Raw genomic sequence first — 12204 nt, 5'->3', positions numbered from 1 at the left:
TAGAAGAGATGTAATACCAGATATATTCTAATAATAGTCATGAACTAAAAGCAGTAAAGATGATCAGCAATTCCTAGGAGCAGGTGGTCAGGATAGGAAAGAAGTAAAAACATTTCAATGGGGATCAGAGGAGGCTAGTTGAAGAGCAGGGATGACAAATTATTCTAAAGATCTTGTCTTCTTGGGGAGGGGTAGTGAGGAAATTGAGCATTCTAGTGGGAGAAACATTGGGTATCATATAATAAACAGGTTTTCAAATAAGAGAAGTAGATGTCTAATTGTAAGTGATGAAACTTGAAAAGTATGGTGGAACTTACAAATTAATAAGGGGAAAATACAGTAAACAACCAAATAAAAAACAAATAATAAAGTACCATGGAAGGAATATCAAGAATATTGGTTAGGAAACAATACTCCCTCATGAAAAGATATAGATTCACTTGAAACAAAACCCAGCTACAGGTTGTTAAAAAAAAAAAAAGGAAAAAGTATAAAGAAAGGCTGACAATGAAAGGAGGGGCAAAAAGATACCAGGAAAACATAAATATAAGCAAAACCATGCTGGAAGAAAAGATTAACTTAAAGTTAAAAGTGACATAGTAGTCGGTCATACGTATGGCTGGAGATGGAGATGCAGATGGAGCTAGAGAAGCTCTTACAATTTGTAAGAACAAAATTTCCAGTAGAAAAAATGTCAAAGGATATAAGTAGAAATTTCCCAAAAAAAGAAGGCAAATGTAAATAGCCTAATATAATACAAACAGTACATTACAACTCTTTAATACAAACATTAAACAATGTTCAAATTCTACTAGTCAGGGAAACACAAATTAAACTATCAATGAGACATGAATTTATTCCCATCAGATTGGCAAAAATTAGACAGAACAATAATGCTTATTTCTATCAGGGATATACGGAAAGAAGTATTTTTTTTTTAACAATGTGAGTAGAAATGTGAACCACTGCAGATTTTCTAGAAAGCTGTCTGGCAAGTGCATTAACATCTGGAGTATCTTCTGATCTGGGAATGTCTCCCATAGTAAGAAGAGCACTAGAAGGTAAGGATACACGTACACAGGTGTTTATTGCAGCACCACATGTTAAGAAAGTTAACAGAGGAATGGTGTATAAAATACTGTATATCCACACCATGGAATATTATACAGTTATTTTAAAGTACTAATTAGAGCTGTACTCATTTTCCTAGAGATTTTTCCAGATAGTACTGTTAACTGAAAAAGGCAAAAGACAGAAAAGTAGATTAAATGCCTCCCATTAAAACACACGCGCATTCAATCTTATAACTATGTGCAAAAAATACAATTGTGTGATATGATTATACGAACATGGAATCATTAGAAATAACAAAGAAGCAAACAAAAAAGAACTCCAGAGAGTTAGATGAACACAGCCCACAGTGGCAGCTTCCTGGAACCTACAGGAGAGAAGCACCCAGAATCATCACTCAGGTCATTTGCAATGTTAAAAAAATGCGTGCAGGGTGGTGGGGCAGGGTAACAGGCGGCAGGGATGGGGGGGATGGAGGAGATTCCCAAAAAAGGGGAGAGTGGAGGAGCAATTCCTCAGTCTCAAGTTCTGTGTAGAAATAGCAGAATCGACTTGTTTTTGCTTTACAACAGCAACAAAGAATAAGATTATGGGTCTCAAATTTGTGAGCTGTAAGGGTACTTACATCTAGGGCAGTGGTTCTTACCCTGGGTGATTCTGCCCCCTAGACACATTTGGAGACATTTTCTATTGCGACCACTGAGGGTGGGAAGTGTTGCTAGCATCGGGTGGGTACAGGCCACGGATGCTGTAAACACCCTACAACGCACATGGCGGTCCCCCACCACAAAGAATTATCTAGCCTAAAATGTCAATAGTTCTGAGGCTGAGAAACCTTGTTAGGGTAAACAACCATCCTGGTTTGCCCAAGTCTGAGGAGTTTCTCGGAACTGAGGACTTTCAGCCCAAAAGCCAGTGAAGTCCTGAGTTATTGTGAATAAAAATGATTGGCAAAAAAAAATGTGACTGTGTACAGATCACTTCTAGGCGCTCAAGATACTGATCTAAATTGGACTCCTATCTCTATCTCTACAGATGGTTTCACAGCTCCTTTAAAGTTACTTTGGAGCTGCAAATATAAAAAAATAGAGTTTACACCACGAAGAGAAATTTTCTTCTCAGATAAAAGCTGAAATTAGGACAATGCCTCCTAATTTTTTTTTAACTTAGTAAATGGGCATAAAGACTAACCTATAAAGAAGTATGTGTTTGTCAAAATCAAAATTGTATATTTAAAAACTGGGGTTTTACTGTATGTAAATAAACCTCAATAAACCTGACTTTAGAAAAAGAAAGTCTTCTCTATATTTTTTAAATAAGTAATCCTAACGTATAGATTAGTTCCTAGGTCTATTTTTTTAATAGATACATAGTTTAGATAACTTAAATAATAAAATCATGCTTAAGAAATAGTCTCTTTTTTTCATGGAAGATGTTTCTGTGCTGCAAGTAACATGAAACACCGACTCAGCTACATTAAGTAATAAGGAAATCTCTTGATCAGAAGTCTGGCAACTTTAGGTGCAGTAAGTCAGTGGTCTGGCTCTGTGCCCTGAGAGTCTGTTGGTGCATGTATGTCAGACTAGTAGTGAAACACATGTAACAATTCCAGACAACCATTGCTTCTTCAATCACTTTTCTTAAGAACAAGCAAACATGTCCTAGACGCCCCCCACATGACTTCCCTTCCAGTCTTACTGGCCAGAATTAGATCATATGCTCATTCTTTTGTCTTATTGTGGTTAAAAAAATAAACACATAAATTTACCATCTAAACAATCTTTAAGTGTACAGTACAATACTGGTAACCATGTGCACAGCGTTGTACTAGAACTTTTCCTCTCACACGACTGAAACTCTGTACCAGTGAACAACTCCTCATCTCCCCTCCCCCACTCCTGGCAACCACCATGCCACTTTCTGTTTCAATGAGTTTGATTACTTATTTCACATAAGTGGAATCACACAGTATTTGTCTTTTTGTGACTGATTTAATTCACTTAGTACAATGTCCTCAAGGTTCATCCCTATTGCAGTATATGACAGGTTTTCCTTCTTTTTTAAGGCTAGATAATATATTTCATTGTATGTATATGTTACATTTTTAAAAATCGGTTCATCTGTAGGTGGACATTTGGGTTGCTTCTATATCTTGGCTATTGTGAATAATACTGTATGAAGATGGGTATGCAAATATCTCTTGGAGATTCTGTTTTCAATTTTTTTGGATATATACCCGGAAATGAGATGGCTGAATAATATGGTAATTTTATTTTTAATTTTTTTTGAGGTATCTCCACACTCTTTTCCATAGTGGTTGCACCATTTTACAATCCTGTCAACAGTACACAAGGGTTCTAATTTCTCCACATCATGGCTAACACTTGTTATGTTCTGTGGTTTTTTGGATAATGGTCATCTTAATGGGTGTGAGGTGGTATCTCACTGCGGGTTTGATTTTCATTTCCCTGATGATTAATGGTGTAGAGCATCTTTTCACGTATCTGTTGGTCATTTGTATATCTTTTTTGGAGAAATATCTGGTCAAGTCCTCAGCCCAAGTTTTAATTGTGTCATTTGTTTTTTTGTTATTGAGCTGTAAGAGTTCTTTATATATCCTGGATCTTAAACCAACCATCACCAGGGTGTAATGGTTGTTGGGAAATCTATCACACAGGACCCATCTGCCTAACTTTTGTATTACATCTCAATGACAGGAGAGTTTATTAAAGACATTATGGAAGATTTTATTTAAATAGATGCATGTAGACAGCCAAGGTATAAGTGAGAGGAAACTGGATAGAGCCTCAGGTGACCTGGGTTCTTTTTAGGACTCAGAAACTGCTAACAGTGTGACCTTGTTAAATCACTTTACCTTTTAAAACTATATGTAAACCAAAGGGTGGTTTCATAATTCCAAATTGTGACATCAAATTGCTGGATAGGTAGGCGTGGGCAGGTAAGGATATGTGTACATTTAGGTTTGTAACTGAGAGTAATATGTATGGGCAAGGGTGTGTGTGTGTAGATGTAGGACTATAGGTAAGAGTGGGTATGGGTTGGTAAGGTAAGGGTGTGTGTGTGTGTGTGTGTGTGTGTGTGTGTGTGTGTGTGTGTATGTGTAGGATTATAAGTGAGAGAGTGGTAGATCAAAGTGCAGAGTAGGCAAAGGACAGGATGAATCCCAATCAAACATGTCTCCATTTTACTGATTTATATTTAAATGTGTAGGATATAAACATTACTAAAGATGTTGCAAATATTTCTTCTAGTTTGTATGTGCCTTTTATTTTGTTCATGGTAGGGTTTTGTTAATGTTACAAAGTTTGTTTTCTATTTTTTTAATTAATAGGGCACTTCTTTCCTTTTAGTGTTCACTAAAAAATACAATTTACATATAAGGAAAATTAAAGAAAAAATGCCCATAAACTCAGCACCTAAGGATAACCACCTTAACAACTCAGTCTACAATCCAGTACTACAGAGGGAGAGATATGCAATGACATCATTGTACATCACCGCACACCTCTGTATAACAGACCTAAATGTTTCCATATCCTATTGATGATAGTATAAATTGGCTATAAACTTCCTGTGAGGCAATTTGTAATAACTGTCAATAATTTCAAAAACCTACCACAAAGTACCTGAAAAGATTCAACATCACTAATTATTAGAGAAATGCAAATCAAAACCACAATGAGTTATCACCTCACACCAGTCACAATGGCCACTATCAAAAAGTCTACAAACAATAAATGCTGGAGAGGGTGTGGAGAAAAGGGAACCCTCCTACACTGTTGGTGGGAATGTAAACTGGTACAAGTCACTATGGAGAACAGTAAGGAGGTTCCTTAAAAAACTAAAAATAGAGTTACCATATGATCCAACAATCCCACTCCTGTGCATATATCCAGAGAAAACTATAATTTGAAAAAATACATGCACCCCAATGTTCACTGCAGCACTATTTACAGTAGCCAAGATATGGAAGCAACCTAAATGTCCATCGACAGATGAATGGATAAAGAAGATGTAGTACATACATACAATGGAATATTAGTCATAAAAAAGAATGAAATAATGCCATTTGCAGCAACATGGATGGACCTAGACATTATCATATTAAGTGAAGTAAGTCAGAAATAGAAAGACAAATATCATATGATATCACTTATATGTGGAATCTAAAAAAATGATACTAATGAACTTGTTTGCAAAACAGAAATAGACTCACAGATTTAGAAAAACTTATGGTTACCAAAGGGGAAAGGTGGGGGAGAGGGATAAATTAGGAGGTTGGGATTCACATATACACACTACTATATATAAACTAGATGATCAACAAGGACCTACTGTATAGCATAGGGAACTCCACTCAATATTCTGTAATAACCTATAAGGGAAAAGGATCTGAAAAAGATTCAGATATATGTATATGTATAACTGAATCACTTTGCTGTACACCTGAAACTAACACAACATAGTAAATCAGCTATACTCCAATATAAAATTAAAATTATAATAAGTTTATTAAATAAATACAGTTCAATAAAATCAAAATTTTAGTCTCTCATTTCACATGCTCAATAGCCACACGCGATTATTGAGTATGGTATTGTATGACACAGATACAGAATATTTCCAGCATGGCAAAAAGTTCTATTGAACAGCTGTGGTTCCAATTCATTATTACCCACAATGTGCCAGGAACTGGTTAAATACTTTACACGCGAGCACTAAAACATCAGCGACATAAGCTTCACTATTCCTTTAAAATGCTATAGTTACACGATTAAGCGGGCTTTTACTCTGGGCAGTTAGAGAAAAGGGGTGTCTTTTACTCCCAAGTGAAGATTCTAGTCTTCAAATTCTTTCCCATCCATTTTAAGAAAATAGAAATAATACTTCTTAGTTATATATGTTGTTATAAACAATCATTTCCACATACTTGGAGATCTGAGTTCTCTCTAAGGCAGAAATTTTTAAATCATGAAGTGACACACTCAGAGTTAAAAGAAAGCTGAGACCTTAATCTGGCAGAGGTTACTGCTCATTTCTTCCTGATATGTTAGACCTGTCAGCAATTCAACTGCAGGAAATGGTGAAAGAGTGGCAGTTACTTATCTAGACTACTTCTTTCACCACTTCTCTGAGTGAGAATGTTCTGGATGCCACACGCAGTACCTTATGTTAACTTCTCTCCAGGGGCAGAGAGTGTCCACGTTGTCTTTTGTCTTCAAAGTATGAATACAGATGGATAGGGGAAGGTACACCACCAAAAATCAAGACCCTCTCTGAGAGGTATATTCAGATAATGCCACAACTTTCATTGGAAGAGTCAAATATTTACATCAGGCTAGGCCAGCCCTTCAATGGCTTGAGCCATGTACCTTCTCCCAGGCTTGGTTTCTTCATCTGTAAAACAACATGGTTGGGAAGTTGATCACAAAGGCTTCTGTGATTCCAATGACTTTCCAAAATGACTATGATCCATAGCCTATCTAGAAACCTCCTATAATCAGCCATCAAAAAGAATGAAATAATGCCACTGGCAACAATGTGGATGAACCTAGAGATTATCATACTCAGTGAAGTCAGTCAGACAGAGAAGGACAAATGTCGTATGATATCACTTATATGTGGAATCTAAAATATGATACAAATGAACTTATTTACAAAACAGAAACAGACACACAGACATAGAAAACAAACTTACGTTACCAAAGGGGAAAGGGGGGGATATATTAGGAGTATGGGATTAGCAGATACAAAGTACTATATGTGAAATAGATAAACAACAAGGTCCTACTGTATAGCACAGGGAACTATATTCAATATCTTGTAATAAACCATAATGGAAAAGAATATATATAACTGAATCACTTTGCTGTACACTGGAAACTAACACCACATTGTAAATCAACTGTACTTCAATTCAAAAAATAATAAATAAATATAAACCTCCCATAGCTCTCTCCCTGACCCACGCTGCTGCCAGGACCCTCAATCATTGTGGTACAGCTGCATAACTCTCACAGTCTTTTGCTAGGACTTAGTAAATTGTTAGGACAAATAACACAGTGTTCCAGCTCCCCAGACTGTCCATACCAGTTAGGAATCCCTCTTCTAACTATATAGTTCGGGTGCTCTGTTGCTGAGTTTCTTTAAATGACGTGAGGATTTTAGTGTCCATATCTAGGATTCTGTGATTTGAAGGCATAGGAATAAGATAAGAACGAGTTCATATTTCACTGGGGTTTTTATTTGGTTCAAAATTAAAACAGACACAAAGATTGGAGTCTCTCGCTCTGAACTATTTCTCTGATGATTTGTGTTCTTGCCCAAGGCTGATTCTTATAAACTTTGGAGGGTTTTTCTACCCCTAAGATTCTTCTCTGGCAGCCCCTCTTCTGCCCAAATTCCTCAGGAAGCGGCACAATGATGCGGAAAATGTAAGCTTGGTTTAGCATCTTTGTAGTTTGTTTACATTTTAAACACCCATGCTTTAGAGTTGGATAAACCAGTTGGGCTCAAGACCTGGTCTGTAACCTTGGGGAAGTTACCTATACCTCAATTTCCTCATCTATAAAATGTGGATAATTGCATCTCTTTTCCAAGGTGATGTTCTTGAAGTGCAACCATAGGGAAGTACCTAGGCCAACACTTGGCACAAACCAAGAACTTAGTAAAGCTGCTCTTTTCTCTCACTCTCCACTTTCACCCCTTCTATGGGAATGAATATCAAAACCATAAAAGTAAATTGTCTGTATTCACCTCTATTCTTGTAGAGTTCTTATTGAATCTTTATTTTTTCCTGATTTTTTTTTTTTTTAGGCTTGGCAATACTCAGCCATAAAGAAAGAATCCATGTTACATGAATAACATTTAAAAGCTAGCTTTGCATCCAGCTTTGTCATGGTGCACGCCCCTGGCTGCCACTACAAAGGGCAAGACTGAGACCAATGAGTCAGAGTTTCAGAGTTTTCCTTTTGACCATCTTACTGGAAGCCACTCTATACATAGGATCCTACCCCAGGGAGGTCAGCATTTCTCAGGGTAACTCAGCCACCAGTACCTATAAGCTTTATCTTGAAATCAATAATCATTTGCTAACATGCTATTCTCCCAGAGTCATAAACCAGAATCCTGGAGGGGTTTGCAACAGTGTTTGCGGTTTGCAACAATGGCTGGCAAACTACTACACAAGGGACAAATCTGGCCCACTTCCTGCTTTTATACACCTGGGACCTAAATGATACATACTTTTTTTAATAATCAAAAAAATAAAATAAAGAGTAATATTTCATGACATATGAAAATTATATGAAATGCAAATTCTGGTGTCCATAAATAAAGTTGTACTGGAACAAAGCCACAGCCATTCATTTGTGTATTGTCTATGGATGCTTGCATGGTACAGGGGCAGAACTGAGTAGTTGCTACAGAGACTGTACGTCCCACAAAACCTAATTTATTTACCATCTGGCCCTTTACAAAGTTTGCTGCCCCCTGATACGGGGCACAGACTCCAGGAGCCAGACAGCCCGGTAGCATAATTCAGCTCTGGGCAAGTTCTCTCACCTCCTCTGTACCCTCAACTGGATATAGAGGATGATAACAGCATCCATCTCATGGGGTTTTATGAGGATTCAGCAAATATATAAAGCACTTAGAAGAGGGTCTGGCACATATTAAGTACTATATATGTGTCTGTTACTATTAGTTGCCACAATTTTTTTCATGGACTAAAGCAGCAGCAGCTTACCAATTTGTTAGCAATAATTGTGAGAATTTCATTTGTAGCACTCCGTTAAATTCATTTCTTTAGCAGCGGGGCAGTAGGAAGGTGTTAAAGACAACTGAAATGACAATGAACATAGATGTTTTTCCACAAAACTAAATCTGCATTCTTACAAATATTTTTTTGTTTTGTTTTGTTTTGCGGTACGCGGGCCTCTCACTGTTGTGGCGTCTCCCTTTGCGGAGCACAGGCTCCGGACGCGCAGGCTCAGCAGCCATGGCTCATGGGCCCAGCCGCTCTGCGGCATGTGGGATCCTCCCGGACCGGGGCACGAACCCGTGTGCCCTGCATCGGCAGGCAGACTCTCAACCACTGCGCCACCAGGGAAGCCCCAAATATTTTTTATGCTATATATTTCTTTCAAACTTGAGTCTTGAAGGAACTTACACTCAACTTTGAATTCAGCCCTCACCTCTATTCCTTATAGTTGGAAAACACAGACTTCAAAACCGAGGCTAAGGAACAGAATAGAGAGCCCAGAAATAAATCCATGCATATACAGTCAACTGATCTTGGACAAGAATGCCAAAATTACACAATAGAGAAAGGATGGCCTCTTCAACAAATGGTGCTGGGAAAACTGGATATCCACATGCAAACGAACGAAATTGGACCCCTATCTTACACCATACACAAAAATCAACTCAAAGTGGATTAAAGACTTAAATGTAAGACCTAAAACTTCTAGAAGAAAACTTAGGGGGAAAGCTTTGTCACATCGGTCCTGGCAATGATTTCATGGCTATGACACCAAAAGCACAAACAACAAAAACAAAATAAATAAGTAGGACTACATCAGACTAAAAAGCTTCTGCACAGCAAAAGAAACAACAGAATGAAAAGGCAACCCATAGAATGGCAGAAAATATTTGCAAACCGTATATCTGACAAGGAGTTAGTCTCTAAAATACATAAGGAACTCCCGCAACTCAATGGTAAAAAAACAAAACTAATAACCCAATTTAAAAATGCGCTAAAAACTTAAATAGACATTTTTACAAAAGAGACATACAAATGAACAGCAGGTATATGGAAAAATGTTCAATGTCACTAATTATCAGGGAAATGCAAATCAAAACCACAATGAGATATCACCTCATACCTGTCAGGATGTCTATTATCAAAACAAAAACAATAGACAATAAGCGTTGGCAAGTATTTGGAGAAACTGGAACTCCTGCACATTATTGGTGGGAGTTAGAAATGGTGAGGCTGCTATGAAAACAGTATGGAAGTTCCTCAGAAAATGAAAACTACCATATGATCTAGCAACCCCACTTCTGGGTATATATTCAAAATAATTAAAAACAGGATTTCAAAGAGATTTTACACCCATGTTCACTGCAACATTATTCACAGTAACCAAGATGTGACAGCAACACAAATGTCCATCTATGCAAGAATGGATTTTTAAAAATGTAGTATGTACGTACAATACATTGTTATCCAGCCTTAAAAAAGAAGGAAATCCTATAATATTTTACATGATTGAACTTCAAGGACAGTATGCTAAGTGAAACAAGTCAATCACAAGAAGACAAATATTGCATGATTCTACTTATATGAGGCATCTAAAGTAGTCAAACTCATAGAAACAAAGTAGAATCGTGGTTGCCAGGGGCTGAGAGGAGGAAATGGGGAGTTGTTCACTGGTATAGATTTTTAGTCATGTGAGAGGAAATGTTCTGGAGATCTTCTGTACAACACTGTATGCTTTTAACAATAGTGCATGGTACACTTAAAAATTCGTTAGGCTGGTAGATCTCATGTTGTGCTCTTACCACAATAAAAAGTAGTAGGGAGAAAAAACCCCAAAACTCTACATAGGCCAAAGGACTCATATGTCTAATCTACGTTGATGATGGCTGTGGTATTTGAAAACAGTAATCAACTTCCTGAATCAAACACAAAGCAAGTAATACATAGTTTACTTGATATAAGACAACAAGGAGGGCTGCCCTGGTGGCGCAGTGGTTGGGCGTCCGCCTGCCGATGCAGGGGACATGGGTTCGTGCCCCGGTCTGGGAAGATCCCACATGCCGCGGAGCGGCTGGGCCCGTGAGCCATGGCCGCTGGGCCTGCGCGTCCAGAGCCTGTGCTCCGCAACGGAAGAGGCCACGACAGTGGGGGGTCCGCGTACGGCAAAAAAAAAAAAAAAAAAAGACAACAGGGACTATTAGAATTTTCTCACAATTCAGGACTTTGGCTTTTAGCATTTGGGTATTCAGAAAGAGAACTTGAGAGGGAAGTTTATACATAAGAGTAAAACAATGACCCTAGTGAGAACACAGACCAGGAACTCAGTACGGAGGAACTCGGTCCACCACGGTGAACAAGCACAGCACCTCGCACAGCAGGTGCTCCAATATTTGTTAAATGTTCATGACTCATTCAATTTTTCTGTGCAACCTCCATAGCAAATACTGCGAATCTTGCTCGTTATTTCATTTCTTAAAACGTTAAAATTCAGAAAAACATTCTGCGTGACTGAAATTACATGAAACAAAACCAAACAAAAATCTCACATCTGAATTGCTTCAAACTGTTTAGGTGAAAAAGAAAACTGTGTGAAGTAAAGAAAACCGTTTCCTGAATCAACTGAGTGAAGTTCCAAGTTCCAGCTCTCTCACCTTCCTGAATATTTACCAGCACACTCTCAGCTTGCGCTAAACTTTTGCATAAAAAGCAGCTGAGTAATTTTGGAGAATGGGATTGTTTTGCCTAAATCATCCAGATAATTCAAACAACTCAATTTCTAATAACAATCTGGGCGAGGCTGCTATGCCCAGTAAATGCTCTCTCTACTCCCCAGGCCACAGCCTAGTCACACCCAGCTTAGCCAGGAGATGACAGTATCCCCTAGAAAGGAAACACGCCCTTATTGTTCAGTGATAAGTGCCACCGCCAGCCAACGCTCCCCCGCCCTCTGTTCCTCGAGTTTATTCCAGTTTCCCGAGGGCGCTTTCAAATTTTGATTTTTCAACAACGACGTCATCTTTCCCCGAAAGCATCTAAGAGCTGCCCTAAAGCCTTCAGCCCCTTGCCCCAATACCGCACTCTGCTTAGAGCCCGTAGGCCTGTCCAGTAAAGTTATTTAAAATAAAAAGCGTAACAGAAGATGTCCAAGCAGGAAGAGAAAAAGAATACCCCGGGAACTGGGTTAGTGTCGGAACGTGCCATTCGTTTCAAAGGGAGGAGAGTCCCAGGTGCGAACTGTATCGCGGGTCTGAAGTCACTTACCGGACCTCCGATTCGTCAGGGCCTGAGTACATAAAACACCAAAGACCGGTCGGAGCGCAGGAAGGGGCGAGGGGCCGGAAGTGGAGCCT

The 12204-nt window shown here is 38.4% G+C and overlaps 1 long non-coding RNA gene across 1 annotated transcript in view; it reads right to left on the bottom strand.

Moving 5' to 3' along the window:
- LOC116759814 overlaps positions 1 to 12201 on the bottom strand; it is a 127454-nt gene extending 115253 nt beyond the window's left edge. Inside the window, exon 1 of the long non-coding RNA XR_004351550.1 lies at positions 12116 to 12201. This is a non-coding gene — a long non-coding RNA (uncharacterized LOC116759814). The remainder of the gene's footprint in view (positions 1 to 12115) is intronic.
- Positions 12202 to 12204: the final 3 nt, after the last annotated feature.

Source organism: Phocoena sinus, chromosome 9, assembly GCF_008692025.1.
Source record: "Phocoena sinus isolate mPhoSin1 chromosome 9, mPhoSin1.pri, whole genome shotgun sequence".
Lineage (NCBI taxonomy): Eukaryota > Metazoa > Chordata > Mammalia > Artiodactyla > Phocoenidae > Phocoena > Phocoena sinus.
The sequence above is the reverse complement of the archived record's forward strand: the minus strand, read 5'-3'. Positions and strand labels throughout refer to the sequence as shown.